Below are 22,614 nucleotides of genomic sequence, written 5' to 3'. Positions count from 1 at the left end.
CACAAAACTTTTGTATGGCCACTGATAGCGCGAAAACAGGTTTAGGAGTTTTTTAATTCCAAGAATACGAACAGGTGGGGCTAAGATCATATTGAACAATTGCATCTGCCAGTCGTGTACTCACAAAAAGCGAGAAAAACTATTCAGTCACGGAGCTGGAAGCATTGGCCATTGTATGGGGCTTCCAACGTTTTCGATACTTCCTATTCGGAAGAAAAACAAATGTATACACTGACCACAAAGCATTAGAATTTCTGTTATCCGCCAAACTAACTCATGGGAGGTTATCCAGATGGATGTTAATACTACAAGAATTTGACTTCACTATTACACACATACCAGGACAAGCGAATGTATTAGCAGATGCTTTATCACGATGTCCACAGGGTGCATGCAATAACGTAGATTTGGAAGCAGCAGAAGACCAGTTTACAATGTACTATATGAAACAAGCACCTTTCGAAAACTACATTACGGCAGTATTGAAAAACATAGGCAAAGAACAGGACGATGATCCCGAAATACTAGGAATCAAACACAAGTAGAGAAGTAAGGATTTTCCAGACATTCGACAGCACTATCTCGTAAAAAACAATGTTTTATTTTTTAGACGAAATGTTGCAACGAATGAATGGTTAATTTATATCCCAGACGAACTAATTAATAAGTACATATGGTGTACACATTTAAGTAATGGCCACTTTGGACCAAAGAAATGCTTTTTAAAAATAAAACAAACAAGCCATTTTCGTAATATGGAAAGACGAATTAGAACAGTATTAGTCAAATGCAAAAAATGTATGAGGGCTAAACACTTCACTTTCCAAACCAAACCACCTATGTTTCCAATAATCCCTAAAAGATTAAAACAAATAGCTGCAACAGATTTGATGGGACCCCTCCCACGCACAAAAAAATGGATATCTTTTCATATTTGTCGTTTTGGAACTTACTTGTAAATATGTTACCTTGACACCATTAAAACGGGCAACAGGTCTTACTATAAGTAAAGCATTTGGACAAGATTCTCTCAGACAAGTAGGTCGAGTGGAACAAATAATTTCGGATAATGGCCCACAATGCAAATCAGTGCAATGGCAGAACACGTTAAAACAACGCAAAATAAAACCCATCTACATATCTAAGTACAAGCCTAGCGTAAATCCAGGAGAACGATCTATGAAGGACATAGGCACTTTATGCCGATTATATGCAGGCAAAAGACACAACACTTGGGATATATACCTTAAAGATTTTCAAGAAGTAAGAGGAGATAGAACAGCAATTAAAAGAACATTCTCAGTGGGCCAGAAAGTATTTGTAAAAACACACCATCTCTCCAGCAAACAGAAACACAAAATACGTAAGTTTTACACTGCATACAAAGGACCTGTCATAATTGGTCGAATTGCTCATGATAATGCTGTGGAACTAATGAACCCAAAAACAGGCAAAACCTTGGGACTTCACCTTGTGAGCCATATCAAAAAGTTTGAAGATTAATTTTATTACTGGTAAATAATCAGCACAATATTTCAAGATTATGTTGCAGATAAGATCGTGAGGAGAAAGAAGAATGAAGAGAGAGGAAGGTGGGAAAAAGAAAGTAGTTTCAATAAAAACGAAAACAAAAATAACACCAATAGTACCATAGATTAAGGCGAAGGGATAAAGCGTAAATAGTCTAACAGCATGAAATACTGAAATGCTATACACCACGACACTACACAAAAATAAAAAACGAATTTGAGTATTCATGTAGACGTTAAGACTCAAAATATCTTAGAATTGTAACATGGAAAGGGCGCCGAAATTTGTAAAGCTTTTAAGAAGGCGTAAAACAATGTAGGTACTAGACATATGTTAGATGATTATAAGTAAAACTTTTTGTAAGAACCATTGTAAAAATTGCAGCAAGGACAAGACGCAATGACCCACAAGTTGCAACGCGAGAAGTATCAAGAAAGGAAAGGACGTAATTAGCAAGACACGATTCCTACAAGGCAGAAGCATCGAGAGAAGGGAAAGGACAGCGAGACTAACAGAGGGCCCTTGTAGCCGAAGTGGGCAGTAAATAAATCTGCTGCCAAGCTGAACCACAGGGTGGCGGAACCCTGCTGGGACAGAACACGGAATCACACAGTGGCGGAACCCTGCAGAGACACGACAGGACACCGAACGCCAGAAGGGTCTCTGAACGCCCCGACTCAACGGAGCGAGCAAAAAACGGCCTGATGAGAAGACCACTTGGGCAAGCCACCACTGGCAAAAAAAATATGTGAAAAAGTCACACTACTGCTATTAAACAGCACGCTGATGTATGAAACTGAAGAAAACTTCCACAAAGTAAAAATGACATGCCCAAACATTTCATCAAACTGTTACTAAGAGGAAAACTTCAAAGCGACTAGTTATCAATAAATATTTCCATATCCTGCCCAGAGAAGAACCAAGAAGCAAGGAAGAAGCAGAGAAAAAGCAGGAAGAACAGAAGTTGAAGATTCGCAAGATTGAGACCAAGAAAGAAGATGGGTGAAGAATAGACGACATACCTTCCCAAATCCCTATCCTATTGTAAACTAGTCGTCTGCGAAGTATTACAACGAAAAACGACCGCTTTCAGCGACACATAACGATGACTTTCACGCATAGAAAGCCACTAGACCACGAGATTCTGCACTCACAGCTCCATTCCATTATGGGACCTCCACAACAGCAACACACACTTGCACAGCCAACAAGGAACGACGAACGAAGCTGTAAATCAAATACTTGTCCACAGCCATCTCGCTTAAATCCATCACTTTCGTGCAAAAAAAAAAAAAAAAAAAAAAAAAAAAATTCGCCAGCCTCATGTTAAACATTCATAGGATTGTGTGAATGTGTGAAATCGAATGATGTGATGTAGGAATTGTGCAAAAGAAATGTGTGAAAAACTAAATAAGTTAAGCACACCAGACAGCTAATAAACTACAAAATAACAGTCATTGACTATGGACTTAAGTAAAAAAAAGACTATCGATAGAAATAAGTCATTAGTTCTGAAATGGACACTGTATAAAGAACAAAAGTAAGGTATAATAAACACTAAAACTGTATGATACTTATTTTCTCCTCATAAAAATAAAAGAATAACTATATTTTACTTATTTTCTCCTTATAAAAACGAAGAATAAAAAATTATCTTGTTGGATGTTTTCCCTTTTTTTTTAACATTTGTACCATTTGTTAGGATAATATCTCAATACTTGTGTATGTATATTTCTTTGCCAAAGCAATTCTTGGAAATAATTCTTATTTGTTAGTGTAACAATGTTGAAATGATTGTCTAGAAACAAAAACATTTTACTTGTACATGATATTTAGAAAATGTGTTAGGAATAGATTTTACTTAATTTCTAAATTTATAAAAACAATATTTCTGAGAAAATCGATGTGAAAGACTCCTCACTTTCAAAAACAAACTTCTTAAAAAACAAACTTCACAATTAAATAAAGAAAGAAAATAATTAAAGAATAATAATTATAATAGAATAAAAATATTCTTCACTTGTCAGTACAAACATATTTTTAATAATAATGTAGAAGAATATAAAAATATAAATTAGTAATACAAACTAGCATAGAACAGAATATGATGGCTGAACAGTAGGCAACAAAATTTAAATAACGAAATAATTTTTGACTGTCTTACACAACGATTCAATCATTGCCTAACTTCAGTACAAAAATTAAGTTCGAAGGGTGGTAATATGTAAGGTGTCAGGCAAATCCAACACCTTCCATGAAAACACTGACATGATAAGCAAATCCAGTAGTATGTCACATAGCTCCAAATAAATCGTGACATTAAATTAACCAAAGTAATATGAGTAACGAGTGAGCAAATGGAATACCACAGACTAACACGAGAATACCTAAATGCATGTCATACCTTCCCACCATGAGACAGACGCAGTTCCGAGGAGAGAAACGAGGACAGAAGCCGAGAGCAGAACTGTGTTAAGCTAGAAGGCCCTACGATAAGGGACAGACACCCACGTCGCCAGCTAACCGCTACGACCCCCCCCCCCAGCCCATGTTAAAAGATAGAGCCCTCCAGAAGAACAGTATAGATCTTATGATAACACTAAAAGGACCACACCAGCTGCAAGTTTTAGTGTGAGACTTTTTCGCGTCTCTGTTACATTGCAAACTTTAAAAACATTGCCCCACCACGAAAAGTATAAATTTTCTCATTGGATGGACAGAATTTTTGTAGGCAAAGCTTAAGGTTAACATTGAGACCCTGATTGGTCAGATGAAAACACAGCCAGATAGATTTTTTAAACCAACTTCGGTAAATTGTAGTAAGGAGAAGTTAGGAGAGAGTTGCTTCCGAGATGGCGAGGTGAGCGGAGCTGTACTGTCCGCCACCCCCCTGACGAACACTGACAAGGTAATGAACGCACACGGTGCCGCATAACAGCGCATAAAGCTTCACTCAGAACTGCAGAAGTCTCATCTGTTACACCCCCTTTTTGCGTAATACTAGTGTCGATCGTCAATTAAAGCTCATGGTGTTCACATTTGCCACTTGAAGTAAAAATCTGAAACGCGATGATTTTTCTGTTATATAATTATTGGGAAGCCACATCAGCCACTGTAATTTACGACAAGTTAGATAAGCAAAGGTAATTGAGGGCCACTGTAGACCATTTTGATAGTTTTCTCTTTTGTGAAACTTAATTTCAACCCAGATTATAGATGTGATATGGCATAGGTCATCCTTCGATCCATTGTAGAACTTGGAAACCCATTCAGGGAAAATTCGTTCACATTTTTGTTGAACACAGTTGGTTTTTACCATCCTGTATTAAAACATTTCCTTTTATCAATAGTGCAATTTATAAACAATGTTTTGTGAGTAGATTAAAATTTCCAATGGTAAACTTAACTGCTTTTTCGACGTTATTTTACCAGATAACTAAAAATAGGAAAGCCTTGAACCCCTTCCACTAGATTTAGTTAGTATTAAGATTCTTTTACAGGGAGTGCACTGGAGCTGACGCTGAAATCATTAAGTATTTGGTTATATCATGGCTAGTCTCACTGAACTCTTCTGAACTCTACATGTCATGTGTGGTCTGACGCCTCCTTACCAGGTTCAGACTAGTCAATTCCCTAAAAAAATACGCTCAGAGCGTCGTTGCGCGAAAGTGGTAGGGAGACACCATATACAAGAACAACAGACACCACGCAGAATGTTAGAAAATCTCTTCCTGATGCTCTACGTATCTGTTGCAAAATTTTTACACTTTAGTCTGTATTCTTTTGACTTTTTCTGTCTGATGAGAGCACTGTTACTCAGATGTTTTTCACCCATGGTGTGATTACATGTAATGCTATGTAATTTTTTATTCTGATGAAGTCTGTCCTAGTGCAGTCGAATGCATGGCCAATTTGACAATAATTTTGTGCAACCGAGGTGGCTATACATACATCAAGTAATTGAATTTGCAGTTCTGTGGACACCAAATAGTTGATAAATGCTAATATAATTACTTTTTGCGACTCCTTAGTAAGCAGAAAACACTTGTGTTATGCCAAAAGCTGCTTTTTAGACTAACTAAATGTGTACAAATACGTTTTGAAATCTGTATATCTGATGTGCAAGAGCTACACTGATTTAATGTTTTTAGATACTGGTACTTGAAATGCCAAGGTGCTGTAGTGTGGCTGGCTCTAAAAGTAATTACATATCTCAAAACGAAGCTGTCAGCACATTTTCTTCACCAGTCGATGAGGAACTAAAGAACAAGCGGCTAACTAAAATTCGCACCGATTTCTTAAAGCTAAATAAACTAGTAATATGCAAAAAACATTTTACTGAAAAGTGCATAATGAAGACAGAAAAGTTTGTAGTTGATGGAGAAAGAAACACATTTGAAAGATGATATCCCAAGCTGAATTCAAAAGCAGTGCGTTCAATTTTTCCAAGTCTACCAGAACACTTGTGAACAGCTGAAACCTCTGAACCCTCGTGTGGAATAGTATGTGATATAGAACGTGACAATCTTGAGAAAGCAGTGGCAAGAAGTTTGAAAGATTACAGGCAATAAGAGATACAAATCGCTATTAAAAATTTGGGGGCCATAAGCCTGCATTTGATAGAATATTGAAATATGTTGAATCAACAGTGTCTGAAGGAGACAATTTAAACAAGTGTTTGATGGTTGAAAGTATAGTATAAGTCCTAGAAGATAAAATTTCGGGTGATACATGTTCACACCTGTAGCTGATTATTAAGCAAATTCAGATCCTAACAAAAAATGGGAACAGTGGTAGATATTGTGGGAATACAATATTACTTGCAACTTCTATGTATTTTCATTCACCATGAGCATACACAACTGTGCACAATATTGGTTACCTATATTTGCCACATCCATGCACTGTCAGGAAGGTGATACGTGAAATCAGTTTAAATAGTATAAATGTAGAAGGCAGTATAGAGTATTTGAAAGTTAATAAATAGTTTCAGACCTCATGAACTCCTCGATGAAATTTACATTGAGCCTTGTTTGATATTTAAAGGAGGTACAGGTGCTCTCTGAAAAGGAAGCTGAAATATCCATCCCAAATTCCTTCGTAACAGAATATGACCGTAGAAAGTTGACAATTCCCACCGAAACTGCTGTTACAGTGACAAGCCTTGGTTGCTTTATGCTGAAAGCAATATTAGATTTGTATTCAGGTAGTTTCATTGGCGATTCATATCAACTTTCTGTCGTGCACAAAATATGTTGCTTAAAGCTGGACTGCTGTGATCTTACTGAGGCTGACTTAAGTGATGTTTGCAAATTTCAAAGAACTTTGGAGGACGTAGTGCAAAATATTAACCTCAGATCTTGTAAAGTAATGATAAACAGTCTCACTAAGAACGTCAGTGAATCTGTAAGCAGTAATAAATGAGAACAACATAGAATATTTTTCTGTATATTTTTTTTTAGTTTGTTAACTCACTGTTCAAGTGGAGAACTGTCTACTTTTAATTAATATGTGGCAAAATAAATACAGTTTTCTAACACAGTCACGATACTTCCCAGCACAAAATGAATTTTATAGCTAGGAAGGTAATGCTAAATACATAATGCGTGAACGATGTCAATGACAGATGTAAATAAAGTATTATACTACTTTAAAAAACGTGAGATGTACATGTATTACATTACTTTTAAAAATCATGGAACGTGTAGTTTTTCAACAAATTTATTTTTAAATAGTAAATATATTTCTTTAAAAAAAACAGTTTATTTCCTCTTGTCCTTAATGATACGCTTTTAACTCAAATTTTGTGAAGGTTCTGCTAAGGAAAGACAGAAGATTCCACTTTAAGGGTTGTATGTTTGACTTGTACATTTTTTGGGGTAGTTCATTTAATATATGGAGCTGAATACTTCAGTTCCTTAATGTGTGAGTGAAATTTAGTCGTAAGATAGAATCTGAAGTACAATGTTTCACATAAAATTTGCTATACAGAGATAAAAAATTAAAAAAAAAATTTATGAACTTTTTTTGCCTACATGCTCTCTTTGTCTCTCCCCCCTCCATAAGTCTGCCTGCGTCTGCGTGTTTGTTTGTGTGTGTGTGTGTGTGTGTGTGTTTGTATCCTGAATTTCTGTGGCTAAACAGAATTTGAAGTGCAGTTTAGGTGTTGGCAGTTTTTACAAGACATGATGCTGACAACATTATGATGAATGATGGGTAATAAACACCGAGATATTACTTATTAATAAATATGACTGCTGTTCATTAATTCGCTGTAATTTAAGCTGTGTTGTTTGGTTCCTGCCTTAATGCAACCTCGAAAATCGTCATATATTCTTAGAAAACAGTGAAGCATTTGTGACAAGCAAAACTGCAAATTTGATTACCGTCTTTATTTCCCATCATTTTGTCGCAACATTACCAACATGTAATATCTTGTAAAAACTGCCTACCTCTACAATGCACGTTAACCGAATGTGAAGTACGTTATACACTACAGTCCTCTTACACTGAAATCTAAAGGAATTATGTCTGAACGTATATTCGCAGTATGTGTATGTGTGTGGTGTGTGTGTGTGTGGTGTGTGTTTGTGTGTTTGAGTGAGAGAGAGAGAGAGAGAGAAAGAGAGAGAGAGAGAGACAGAGGGTAGGTGACTTACAGAAAACGAATAGGGCCTGTCGTATATAAATACTAGATAAATTTTCTTGGTGATTCACACCTCCGCCCCCCCCCCCCCCTCTTCCCTTCCCAAGAATCACAATGGTAACTAGTAAGAGTACGTAAGACATCTGTGAATTTGTTTGTTAATATATTTATAGATTAAATACGACTCTAACAACCAATACCTACATTACTTCATGCAGTCAATAATTTTTCATATTTCCTTTGTCCAGCTACTATTTTCCAGTTTTTCTTGTTATATGCGCGATCTTATACTACCTAACCAGAACAATAATGTGTGATAACTAGGCGATAAATATGAATGGTATAGGAAATATTTGATTACTTAGGCAGATATTTTAAAAGTGTTCAGTGTGTAATACGTAATAACGCTTTAACAATAGTTAAATAACAAAGTATAAGCGGACCACAGGACAGAAAGCATTAATGTTGTAAGATTTCCAGGCCGGTTTGATATTATCTGCAACCGCAGAAAGAAATTTTGAATCAGAAACAGGTTTTGGCCTAGACTTCATTTAACTTCAATTGATTTCTTGGCAAAATGAATAAAAAAGTAGCTGCTATTAATTACTGATTTTATTCAAAATAGCGCCACCAGAGGTTTAAAACAATCTCTTTCGTCTTCAGACGGCAAGAGAGGTATGAATATTTGCGTATCATAATTATTTAATTAACGGCTACTTTAGGGTTGCATGAGAAAGCGAAAACTGCTTCGTAGTTGTATGAACATTGTTGATCACCGTCTACTTCTTTCTGCCGTTCTACGTTTTTTCTTCGGGGAGTAGAGTTGGTAATTATATCAGTATTATGATTAAGAACTGATAGTTCATCACGGAGACATATTGAGGTTCATTTTTTGTGATGTCTGTAATTATACCCTACTGCAAACTACTACCAGGCCTAATCAAATTTACAAAATTTGTTGATTTGCGGCTCCGTGGCTGTCGCTTGTTGTATGAATGGTTTAACCTTTGTTTCATTCCTCAGTAACATTATCGTCTGTTATTATATTTTTTTAGTGATTAGTTTCGCCTGTTAGCCATTTTCTTGCTCTGTGTCCAACGTGATGACATGTCGTTATAAGACGTTTCGAAGGTGACTCAAATCAAATTCTTAGATTTTTACGTTATTTACGGTGCACTCGAGAAGAATGATTTATCACTTTTCGAATAGATATCCGCAACACTCAAGTTACAAACTGCTTGAATACCCACAGAGGAGAACTAGTGTGGGACTGGGAGCGTCTGCGACCACCTGCGCACCCCGTGTGTGTCACCGCTTCATCAGTATGAAGTGTCTCGCCTCGCAGAACTCCGAGTCGTCCAAACGTCTGAAAATTGTTCGGGGAAATGCCTGTCGGAGTTAGTGAATGCGGAAGGCGCTCAGATTTTCAAGTCTGCCATCATCGCAATAACTTTACTGTTCCTGTGCCAGCGTTTTTCAACACGTGCACGACGCTATTACATCCGGTGTTTTATTAGGAGCATGCACACCAGTTAAATGCTACTGGGGCAGGTTTTTGATTCCTCATTATGGATTTGCTATTTTTATTAGAGTCACTCTCTAATGTAAACTTTGACAGTGCCTAAGTACCGTAACTGGTCGCAAAATATGTACAATAAATGACGATACTGTGCAGCTGAGGTGGAATGACGATTATACCCTTCTTACAATATGAAAAGCTTCGTTGGAATTAACCGATATTACACCTGCATGAGATTTTTGAAGCTTGACATTTCTTGATCATTATCACAGGTGAATGGGATCAGAAAACATCGATTGTGATGTAGTGCCCCAGAATATTCTGAAACGGGTTTCGTTTCGTGACAGAAATGCAAGTGATCCGTATTTTTGCACAGACCGGCATTACTCGTATAATAAAGCTTATCACCCAGAGAGTTTTTACATATTCTGTGTAGAATTTCATTTGTGATCTCTTCGGGCACCACTGAAATTGAAATCATGGCCTACTTCACCCCTGATTCATAATTTGATACTGTATCTTTTTTTTTTTGGGGGGGGGGGGGGAATCTTAATTCAGTTCAGGTAGGAAAACACATTTGGACATACTTAGCTTTCTGTTCACGCACACACACAATATCTGTTGATAGAAATATTCTGGATAAATACAGTCACATCTAATGAAACAATTCTTTTTTTTTATTTTATGACTTAAAGTAGCTTTTAATTCACTTTTCAGTAACATACAGAGTTGCCTTCGAAAGTAATATTTATGAAAATCGTTTATTCTTTTTAAAGAAAAACTAACTGTAATTATGTAAGTAGAATTTGCATTTTCATACTATACCAAAAAATGCATTTAGGTATAATCAACAAATAACGTTAAAGAGCAGAGGTTACGGAAATATATTTCGTTTGACTACCAGGTAATTACATATATCTATGACATGAAATGAAAAGTGTATTTAAAACGATATCACATTCATTTTCTTGTGAGATACCTAGTATTACCTATCTAATTACGAACGAGCTCCCTTACATTAAATAATAATTTCAATCACCATCGTTATTTTTTTATATTATAAATTATTTTTCGTTAGTTTACTTTCATATGTATGTAATGTTTTGGAACATGGAAAAAGCCACAAAATTTTTTTACAAAATTTTAATAATGTGTAAAATACATTAAAAGAAACTAGATGCAGTAAATTAATGGAAAATTATGTTCTGCGTGGTCTAAATCTCTCCGTCAAATGTGGCGTATTACGTTATTTCAGTTTATTACTTAAACACAGATTTTAAATCTTTTCTGCTAGACTTAATTACTACCAATTATTCTTTTCGCTCCACATGTTCAGACATTATGTGCAAGTGACATTAAATCTGAACTCTCTTAAGGAGTTCCTCAAAGAACTGTGAACACTGGTATTATTGGGTGACGTTCTCTTTATTGAATCTTGTGATTGTTAACGCACTTCAGAGTTAACTGACCCCTGTTAAGTGTAATTTGTAATTTCCATATAGACTTTGCATTCCTCGAAATCGTTTAAATACGTAGTGTGTAAGCCTTAACTATTTTCTTTTTGGCTTCGTTCTATTGTCAGTAATTGCTTTGTGATGCTCTTGCATTTTGCTAGAAAATTTTAATAGAAGGATACATGTTAACAAGGTTATTTATAGAACGATGCACAAGTGTTGGTGAAGAGTCCTTACTCGTCTTCAGTGCCGTCCCGATGTCTCTGCGTGCGATATCCGTATTTCTGGGGCCATGAAGAGAGAGACATTCGTGAGCGTCGATTTGCCTCGGGAGAAGATGAGCACCCCTGAACACCATCATGATTCCATGGTCAACCACAAACATATTGCCGTGAAGGCAATGACCTTCACCGAGTGAGGTGATGCAGTGGTTAGCAAACTGTACTCGCATTTGCGACGAAGACTGTTCAAACCCGCGTCCGACCATTCTGATTTAGGTTTTCCGTTATTTCCCTAAATCGCTTCAGGGGTATGCCGGGATGGTTACTTTGGAAGGTCACGGCCGACTTCTTTCAATATCATGCCCTCATTTAATGAGACCAATGACATCGCTGTTTGGTCCCCTCTCCCAAACTAGCCAACCAACCAATGACCTTATTGCCCTACAGTATGATTAATGTATTAACACTTATGGAAATAACTTTTGAAGTAATAAACAATTTACTTAGGTTTTTTCCATATTTCTCGTTTTCATTTGACTGTCTCTTATGCAGTTTTTAAATAATTGTTATAATTTTGTGAAAAATGGTTTTCTACCTCAAGCCAAAGATATAACACTTTACTTTTCTCTTTACAGGGACTGTTGCATGGTACCCAGCCTGAGTTAGGTGGAGTTTCTGAGGAATTAATCGGAGGTAAGATCACTCTACGATTACTTATTTATTGTCCTATAATGTCTGCATAGTTTTGTTAAGTTATGAAGTTTGTTAGCTTGGGAAGGACAGAACACAAGGGAAAGAGGATGGCGGGCGGGAAAGCCAACTGGTCATCAATGATAAAACTTAAGAATTTACCTGCAGCATAACTGAGAAAATTACTTTTTAAATAACAATATTTTCCGTCTTCGACTGTACTTATAATTTATTTTCCACAACTGATCAGTTTAGGCTGTTACAGAATTTTCAGGTGGTAGTTGAGTTCAGTAAGGCGGGACACCAAGCTGTCTAGTTAACAGTATATGGCGCGCAAGCGAAGTACTCCGCCGTGAAGTTCACGCACATGTTCTGAAACCAATTACAATATTACTGCCTTTCTTGGAGTTGCATCAATGGCCTTCAAGCCACTTACGTCCATATTCGTGTATCCAGTATAGATAACTGCTGATTACACTTATAAAAATGTCATCTATTAAATTAAAAGTAAAGTTTCCGGACTTGTCGGAAATGTCTTCGTTGCACAGACTGATACACGTTACAGTATGTCACAGTGTAATACGAAAAGTGTTTAAAGACTAAAATGGGTTGGGCTGTTTTGGGGGAGGAGACCAGACAGCGTGGTCATCGGTCTCATCGGATTAGGAAAGGAAGTCGGCCGTGCCCTTTCGAAGGAACCATCCCGGCATTTGGAATAAAATGGACATCCTTATAATGTACCAGTAAAGATAGCCCGTAGAAATATGTAGTAAAGTTCCTATAGTTCTCGTTAGGCACTAGTAGGGTAGGCAAAAATCGATCGTTGTAACCGAGCAAAACAACTGAAGTGGTGCGAGAAGCAACAGGAAGTCGGGGCGGCCTGCCCTGGTGAGATTCCGCAGACGACTGATTGAGTCGAGGTGGGGGCGTCCTCTGAGAATAAAATCTGACTCAGCTAGAAGTACGCGGCAGAAGGCTCAGCGAATTTTAATGAGGGTGACGGCCGGGTGGGCTGAGTCAGGCGCACCGCGACCTGAATGCTCGGCTGCTGACTGCGTCGAGCGGGGGGGAGGTAGGGGAAGGGGATGAATGGTGCGCTGTGCGTTAAGGGCGGAAGCGGCTGAATCGTCGCCACGGCTCTGCGCAGTCCTCGTGCCGGCGCAGCCGACACACGGATACCGCCTGCGGCCTCCGACCTTCCAGCTCCACCCACTGCGCATACGTGCAGCCTCTCATCCAACTCATCACGTCCATCAATATAATTTCTTAACACCAGCAAGGATAAGTGCATACAAACACACGCACACACACACACACAATCGTACACACATTCTGCACCTATATTTTGTTGCTTTATTCTGAATTTCAAGAGTGGTTTGATGCGGCTCTACACGCTAATGTATCTCGTTCAAGCCTCTCATTTCCCTATAACTTCTGCAGACTACATCCATATGAACCTACTTACAGCCTGCCTCACCGTAAATCCCTCCATTTGCAAACCGGTGATTACTTCATGTACATCTACATATAGAGCTACATGATTACTCTATAATTCACAGTTAAGTGCCTGCCAGAGTATTCATCGAACCACCTTCAACTTACTTCTCTACCATTTCACTCTCGAACAGCGCGCGGGGAAAACGAACACTTAAACCTTTCCTTGTGAGCTCTGATTTCCCTTATTTTATTATGGTGCTCATTTCTTCCTGTATATGTGGGCGCCCCAACAGACTATTTTCATACTCTGAAGGGAAATCATCTTGGGTATTAATGACGGCTTCAGCTGTATTTAGTCCTCTATTATTGGATCACTACAGTTTCGTGGCACTAAAAGCCATATCTTCAGGTGAACATTAGAGCGGAAAACCTTTGTACCCAACATTCGTTGTCCATCAGAACAAAACACCGTTAAAAGACGGTATGTCATACAATAAAGGAGAAAGCTGGTGATTGAAATCTCATGAGAAGGTCCTGCCACAGCAAAAAAAACGCCTTTGTTTTAATGAGTGCCAGACCAATTCGTGTCTCATATCTGTGGCACTCTCTCCCCTATTTCGTGATAATACAAAAGAGTTGCCTTCTTTGAATTTTTCCGATGTCCTCCGTTACTCCTATCTGATGCAGATCCCACAAAGCACAGAAGTACTCCAGAAGAGGTTGACAAACGTAGTCTAAGCAATCTCTTTACTGGACCTGTTACATTTTGTAGGTGTTCCACCAATAAACAGCAGTCTTTGATTTGCCTTCCCCCCCCCCCCCCCCCCAATATTACCGATGTGATGTTCCAATTTAAGTTATACGTAGTAGTGACCTTTAAGCATTTAGGTGAGTTTACAGCCTTTAGATTTGCGTGATTTATCGCGTAACTGAAATTTAGCGGATTCTTTTTATTGCTTATGTGGATGACGTCACACGTTTTATGATTTAGAGTCAGTTGCCACATTTTAAACCATACAGACATCTTATCTAAATCATTTTGCAATTTGTTTCAATCATCTGATGATTTCTCAGGACGGTAAATGACAGCATCACCTGCAAACAATTTAAGAGTACTGCTCAGATTGTCTCATAAACCGTATATCAGGAACAGCAGGGGGTCTATAACACTTCCGTTGGGGACGCGAGACTTTACTTCTGTTTTACTCGAAGACTTTCAGTCAGTTATTGCGAACTGTGACCTTTCTGACAGCAAATCAGGAATGCAGTCACACAACTGATACGATACTCCATAGGCACGTAATTTAATTGGAAGCTGCTTGTCACGATGGTGTCAAAAGCTCAGAATGTGCCCTATTAACCGATCCCCTCTCTTAGGCGAGTTGTACCATAAAATTTTCTTTCTGTCCGATTGTATTTACTAACTTTTCGTGAGATATACGCTACACCCACGTAATCTTCAGCTTTCTCCAGTATCTTGTATGTAATTATTGTCTGAAATGTTTATCGCCCACGTTTCAATTCCATGCTAGAATGCTCTTCAAACAATGACCTTCATAAAAGAGTTTCGAACTTCTGAATTTATATTCTGTATTAACAAATTTATATTTTTTAGAAATTCTTTCCTTGCTACTGCCAGTCTGCTCTTTATATCCTGTATACTTTAGCCAATGCCTGCTATTTTGATGTCGAGCTAACAAAATTCACCTACAAGCTTTCGCGTCTCGTTTCTTACTCTCATACCGTCATCAGCCCTTGTTTTACCTTTGCTGATATTCCTCTCATAACTACCATTCCTTGCACCCGTGCTCTAGGGATAGCGTCTTTAAATAGAAATGTCCTCGCTCCCGGGTTCGAATACCACCACCGCTTAAATTTTGAATAAAAATCACCGGTAATAGCGGCCGAAGACTTCCGACATAAGAAGTCACCCTCATTCAGCCAATGGCCTTTTCAAAGAGAATGGAGGAGCGGACAGAGGTTCAGGGCACTCTCTTGTCCTCAGGGGGGGGGGGGGGGAGGGAGGATTGCCCCTAAAGGGGAAAGAATCAGCAGTTATCAAAGGCATGAGGATGCTGAAGACAATTGAAAACATTGCATTAAAGACACAATGTGTATCCACGGGACATGTGGCTTGTTGGCAAAAGATTCCGGCATAGTCCCCCATTCGGATCTTCAGGACGGGACTGCGAAGAGGGAGGTGACCATGAGAAAAAGACTGAATAAACAACGACAAGATAACATTCTACGTGTCGGGGAGTGGAACGTCAGAAGTCTGAACGGTTCAGAGAAGCTAGAAAATCTGAGAAGGAAAATGCCTAGGCTCGGTCTAGATATAGTGGGGTCAGTAAAGTGAAACGGAAGGAAAACAGAGATTTTTAGGCAGACAAGTAAAGGATAATTCAGTAGCTGCAGAAAATGGTAAAACGGGAGCAGGATTCGTTATGAGTAGGAAGGTTTGGCAGAGAGTATGTTACTGTGAAGAGTTCAGTGATAGGGCTGTTCTCTGTAGCGAGTCGGGGTTCAGTGACGCTAGATATTGAGCGTAGTGGCAGAGGGGAACAAGTCATTTACCAGGGTTGGCGGGAGGGAAAACGACACTTTGTGGGCGGTGGAATGGGCTCTTTCCTTGGCTCAGAGACTGAGGAGTGAGTGAAACATTGGTGGTTTCAGTAAATGTCATTTATTGAGACATAAGATCCTTTAAACAAATAGAATAATACAATGTGTTATAACTCGCTCACTACCTCGCGGCTGCGAATCGGCGGTGTCGTAGCGTGTAGATTCCAGTGGCCACTGATACGGCGACGGCTCGTGTTCAGTGGCGCGCTGGCGGCGTGTTCTTCCATTCAGTACATTTCCCGTGACTCACTGCGGCGGCGGCGCGCACTTCTCCTCGTGAAGTCGCTCGTTGCGTTATTAACAAGCGGTTACGGCGTGGCGCGGAGTGCTCCGTCCTGGAATCGAACCACCAACCCTAAGCTTCGGCAGGTTCCGACGGAGTTCATCAACCTCTAGGTTCACAGGTGACGCATTCTATGAGGCCGCAGTCCCTTCGTCCTCACCAACCACCTGGGTAAGTACCACACGAATGCATACACGCAAGGGCGCCAAAGCCCCCAAGTCGTCACCTGAGATTTGGAAAATATGTATTCAGCTCGGGTGTCAGCAAGAATCCCGCGGTTTTCACTTTCCATTAAACGTGAGGAATTTCGTACTACCTCAAGACAATGAAGGTTCGGTAATTGTGAAATCGACGTACGCTTATGAACCCGGGTTCCTACACCTTCATTCATGATTAGGATGATGACGTTGATGTTTGTTTTGTGGGGTGCTCAACTGCGCGGTCATCAGCGACCGTACAAAGTCCCAATTTTTACACTAATTCTCTACACAGTTCAATCGAGCCACTCTCACGAATGGTGATGATGTTAATGTAATGTCGAGGATAGCACTCAGTCCCCGGGCAGAGAAAATCTCGTGTCGGGATCCACGTTTAAGAATATATGGTTAGGAATACACTAAGGTAATTTTTCAGTGTCAGTCTCTTTCCCGCTGTCCGCAGTAGACAGACATTAACTTCAAGTTGTTAAGTATGGTGACAAATACGGAGCGCTCGCACCTTTTGATTCAAAGCTAAAATTAGTTACTAATGCAGATTAAAAATTATTCTATTCCATCTTCGCGTTGTGGTACAGCAACCTTAAATTGCTATTATTAAAAAAACAGTCGAGGGTTGGAGAATATTCTTTATTAACTTAAGAACGACGCATTTCGTCCGGATAACTTGATTATGCCCTGTGGGGGCGAAATGTCCATCTTACGTTGATAATTCTTTCTACATTTTACGATTGTTTTTTAAATAGTGTATAACGCAGATTAGTTTCAAAACCAGTTCATGTCATTGACATCCACCCTACCAAAGTCCCAAGTATACTGTAAAAATGTAAAGTTGGTTGGGTTCTTTGGGGAAGAAGACCAGACATCGAGGTCATCGGTCTCATCGGATTAGGGAAGGACGGGGAAGGAAGTCGGTCGTGCCCTTTCAAGGGAACCATCCCGGCATTTGCCTGGAGCGATTTAGGGAAATCACGGAAAACCTAGGATGGCCGGAGGCGGGATTGAGCCGTCGTCCCCCCGAATGCGAGTCCAGTGTGTAACCACTGCGCCACATCGCTCGGTAAAAAAAACAAAGAAACGCATTTACATCATCCCCAGAGCAAATTCGCTCATAACTATTGACACTCATTACTTTTCGTTCTATTTTTCCAGTTTTCTATACCAGTATGGTATTATTAATAAAGCAGTTCTGGTTCTTTTTATGTTTATGATCTTAGAACAGTTTATAGAAGGTTTGTAATCCTATCGGCGATATTTTACTGACAGCGTCTCTCATTGTACACTACGCCACACAATTAAAATGCTACCTTTTTGAAACACCTTAATAGTCTCCCACTGCAACGCAGAAATTCCAAATCTAAATCAAAGGTGCCTACGACATCCCTCTGTAAATATGCGAGAGAAGGCTAGAGCTCAAAAGTTCTTGTGAGCTACAAGGTGGATTAATAATGTCGTATTGACACCAAATTTTACCAAAATTCTGTCTAACACCACCATGGACGTGACACATCCCTTCGTTTAACACCTCTGTGACGGAAGTTAGGACCGCTACTTCCAGCACCTGTCGCATTGGTATATGCATACAATATGATATTTCACCCCCTGCGACCTGGATCCATGTACCAATGTGACAGGGAAAGTGGTCATGAAGCTTTGTACCCTCTCGTGAGGCAGTCTGGCCCAGAACTGTTGAAACTGTTCCTTGCTATACTGTTTACTGGCTCTGGTGCAGAGTTGACATTTGAGCTGGGCCCAAAAATGTTCTATCTTGGACGGACCTGGGGATCTTTCTGTCGACCGGAGCACCTCAACATCACGCATACAGTTCATAGAGACTCGTGTCATGTGTGGACGACTATTGTCCTGCCGAAAAGTGGCACCACGATACTGGTAATAGAGAGGTAACACCTGAGGACTCAGGATGTCTGCGAAGTCGAGTCCCACAGTGACTGCCAGCTGTGATCCGAAGTCATACCTGATAGCTTCCCACACTGTGACGCCAGAAGTAACATAGTTGTACCTCTACAAAACACTGGAGGAATTCCACCTTTCCCCAGGTTGCCGCAATGCTTGCTGACGATGGTCCTCAGGGGTGGTGGAGAACCACGATTCATTGCTGAACACAAAGCGACGCCAATTACCAGTAGCACACAAGCCTTCCGTTCAAGGCACCACTTCGAACGCGGCGATTTATGTTGTGGTGTTAGCAACAGCCAACACATGGAGCAGTACTTCCCTTGTCCTGCTGCTACTACTCTTCGGACAATGGTGCTTGATGATACAACCCTTTTGTGTGAGTCCGTTACAACAATACTGGATGGCAGCGGCAGATGTGAAGGGGCTGCGGCGCGCCTGCTGCACAGCACGGTTATCATCCCTTGTTGTGGACAGACGTGGTCGACCAGTACCTCTTCCCTTATGTTCCTATAAACCCCTACATCGGACCACTGTCGTATCTGAAAGGCCCAAAAATTTCGATATTGCACAGTTCGACCAGCCGGCCTTTTGGACACCCCAAATACGGATCCTTGCGAGCTCTGTCAGACACTGATAACGCTGTCTCACGTGTATAAGTGGCATTTCTGCGCCATCACGCAACGTGTGACGCTGTTCACTATACCTGGTAAGAACATTAAACACGAACAACACTATTCGACTCGGGTTCCAGTTCTATCTGCCATACGGAGCTAGTACTCTACATGCTTGCCAAGGTTTGTAAGTGTACCAGATTACATTGACATTACACCAAGTTTTCTGTGTGTTTCTTTTTTTTGTGTCAGGTTGTGTATATTCTCGAGTGAGAGTCAAACTTGAGAATATTCTAGAGAACTGATTGTCTCCACTTGCGACCAATGTTTAATTTGTAGTGGTACAATAGTGCGTTTACTTAATTTTTCCTTTATAAGTTGCATCTGCCAGTTTAAAATGGAACCGGAAAATAGGTGCCATTTCTAAAGGAGCGTGTCTTCTTTCTGTGTTTATTTCAAAATTGTTGCTCATTGAGTGGGAGACCGGTACATGTCAAGTTAGTATTGACTTGTTGAGTTTTGTATTTATTTTTGGATTGTTTGTAATATGAAGAATTACAGAACATGCTATCCGGATATACCACAAATAGAACACGTAACCCCCTAGAATGGAAGAACAGTAAACTTTGGAGACATGCGATGATCGCCAGCCCAGTTCCGCTTGTAAATCCACTGTGAAACATTAATAAAGACTCATATATTTTGAAACTACCTAATTGCCTCCCATTGCGACAAGTAAATTTGAAATTTGCTTCAAAGGTGCTTAAGACCTTCCTCTGTATTGATGCAAAAGCGTGATGCTCTCCGGCGTCGTCCTCGGGCTGGGCGACGCTTCAGACAGCAAGGTGTCGATACACGTGGAAAATGGTTTGACATTACAAGTTCTTCCGAACTTTAAGGTGGGTTAATGGTGTCACATTGGCATCATATTTCACAGTTCTGACCAATGTCACCGTGGACGTCTCACACAATGAGAAGGTCGTCACCGCCTCCCACACCTAAAACTCAGCCCTTTTTTATATACTTCTGCGATGGAAGTCAGAACCGCGACGTACAGTTTTCTTACGCGTGGCTGTGAAAATATTCACACCTCCCTTCAGAATCAATACGACAAGGTTTAAGGTGAAAAGACCAATTCCTTTGGTGCATTGATTCCACACATTTCGTCGAAGGAGACGAATTCCCAGTGTAATGGACAACATGGCGACATTCTTAACAATCTTCGATGGCATCTGCCGAACGATTCAACTGTTCTCTAAGGCCACTGTGGGCCTGTAACTTCATTGGACATGATCCCACCCGTTTGGAGGGTAGTGTACCGGAATTCTAGCTCTAGTGTAATGCTTGGAACCACTAGGACCCGCTCAAAACCATTCGACGAAATGTGAACGTGATCCAAAGCAGAAAAGCGCATTTACTCATTTACATCTCTCCTTTTCAGCTCCTTCATAAGGCGTTTGGGAGGGGGCGGGGGTGGGTCAGCATTGACACGCACGTGAATGAATTGTAAAGGATCTCTTTAAGACCATCTGTTTGGAGACACCATTGGCACCAGCCACGCACCTTTGTTGGGCACTTTAAAAACTCACAGTATGGTGACACCCGTCTACCGATCCCACCGGCCAGCCAGATAGGCAACCCTTTCGACACTCCTATGATTTAGCATGTGACCAGCATCTGTTAATGTGCAGTAGGCCACCTATCCCACCAGAGTGTAGGAAATGGTGGATGTCTCCGTTTAGGAACATCACGAAAGTTTCCGACAAAGCTGTTCGAAAGGCATCTAGGACGTAGCCGAAGCCGAATTGAGGGGGCAGGGGGTTGGGGGGGGGGAAGGGTTACAGGGGCAATTTTGCCTTTTTATTCACACATGTTACTGTCGCAACCTCCACCGCGTCCCCCTTCCACGCCCAGCCCTGATATCATTCCACAAGAGACTGGTAAGCAGGAGCTCTAAAAATACTTAAACAAGCTTTTCTTTCCCTGATAATGTTCAATTTCCGTCGAAAGATTATGAACAATACTTTGTGGCTCCATTCGCTGAACCAGAACACGCTACATTCGGAAGGGGTGAGGTCACGCTGAATGGGATTACAGTCTGCAATGATTGCAGAGAGGGGCTGAATCGTGTGTGGGTGTGAGCAGTGTCAAAGGTTGTCGAGAACGTCTTCCTGTTGCTCGCTGCATTGCGAACTGTCGTTGCGACTGCGAAATGTGTTGTTATCAATGCCCCAAGAGAAGGCGTGGTTTCAATGACGCCGTTTATTCCACCGTCTGAAGCTTTTTCCAGTCGATTCTGAGGGGCGTTGTACCTGAAATGTTTTTCTCGGCCGCCCCTACGAAAACCGAGTGATTTCAGTTATATAAGTAGCGGTCCTAACCTCCATCGCAGAAGTACCAAACAAAGGCATGTGACACGTCCAGGGTGGTGATGGACAGAGTTTTGGTGAAATTTGCTGCCAATGCGACATTATTATTCCACCTTGTAGCTCACAAGAACTTCTGAGTTGTAGCCTTCTCTCACATGTGTCGACACGTTGTTGCTGGAAGCGTCGCCGCCGGCCGCGGTGGTCTAGCGGTTCTAGGTGCGCAGTCCGGAACCGCGCGACTGCTACGGTAGCAGATTCGAATCCTGCCTCGGGAATGGATGTGTGTGATGTCCTTAGGTTAGTTAGGTTTAAGTAGTTCTAAGTTCTAGGGGACTGATGACCACAGATGTTAAGTCCCATAGTGCTCAGAGCCATTTGAACATTTAGCTTTGAATCAAAAGGTGCGAGCGCTCCGTATTTGTCACCATAATTAACAACTTGAAGTGTTAGGCAACACTACACTGTCTTCTGCAGACAGCGGGAAAGACGCTGACACTGTAAAAGTACCTTAGTATATTCTTAAATGTATATTCTTAAATGTGGATTATGGTGACCCGGTTGGGATTTTCTCTGGCCGGGGACTGAGTGTTTGTGTTGTCCTCAACATTACATTATCATCATCATCATTCGTGACAGTGGCTCGACTGAACTGAGTAAAGAATTAGACTGTGAAAATTGAGACTTCGTACGGTCGCTGATGAACGCGCAGTTGATCACCCCACAAATCAAACATCATCATCCTCATCCTAATCATGAATGGAGGTGTAGGAACCAGGGTTCATAAGTGTACGTCTATTTCACAATTACCAAGCATTTATTCTCTTGAGGTAGTGCGAAATTCCTCACGTTTAATGGGAACTGAAAACCGCGGGATTCTTGTTGACACGCGAGCTGAATACATATTTGCCAAATCTCAGGTGACCACTTGGGGGCCTTGCCGCCATTGCGTGTGTGCATTCGTAAGTGTTCAAAGCTGGGAAAACACTGTTTCATAGTATGGCGAGAAGCCCCTCTGCCGCTGCTCGACAGAAAACACCAGGCCGGCCGGTGTGGTCCTGCGGTTCTAGGCGCTTCAGTCTGGAACCGCGTGACCGCTACGG

At 40.6% G+C, this 22,614-nt stretch overlaps 1 long non-coding RNA gene across 1 annotated transcript in view; it reads left to right on the top strand.

Annotated features, from left to right (window-relative positions):
- The window catches only part of LOC126252962 (uncharacterized), a 503,805-nt gene that overhangs the window by 257,369 nt on the left and 223,822 nt on the right, over positions 1–22,614 (top strand). The window contains exon 2 of the long non-coding RNA XR_007545871.1: positions 12,006–12,063. This is a non-coding gene — a long non-coding RNA (uncharacterized LOC126252962). The remainder of the gene's footprint in view (positions 1–12,005; positions 12,064–22,614) is intronic.

This window comes from Schistocerca nitens, chromosome 4, assembly GCF_023898315.1.
Source record: "Schistocerca nitens isolate TAMUIC-IGC-003100 chromosome 4, iqSchNite1.1, whole genome shotgun sequence".
Taxonomy (NCBI): domain Eukaryota; kingdom Metazoa; phylum Arthropoda; class Insecta; order Orthoptera; family Acrididae; genus Schistocerca; species Schistocerca nitens.
The sequence above is the reverse complement of the archived record's forward strand: the minus strand, read 5'-3'. Positions and strand labels throughout refer to the sequence as shown.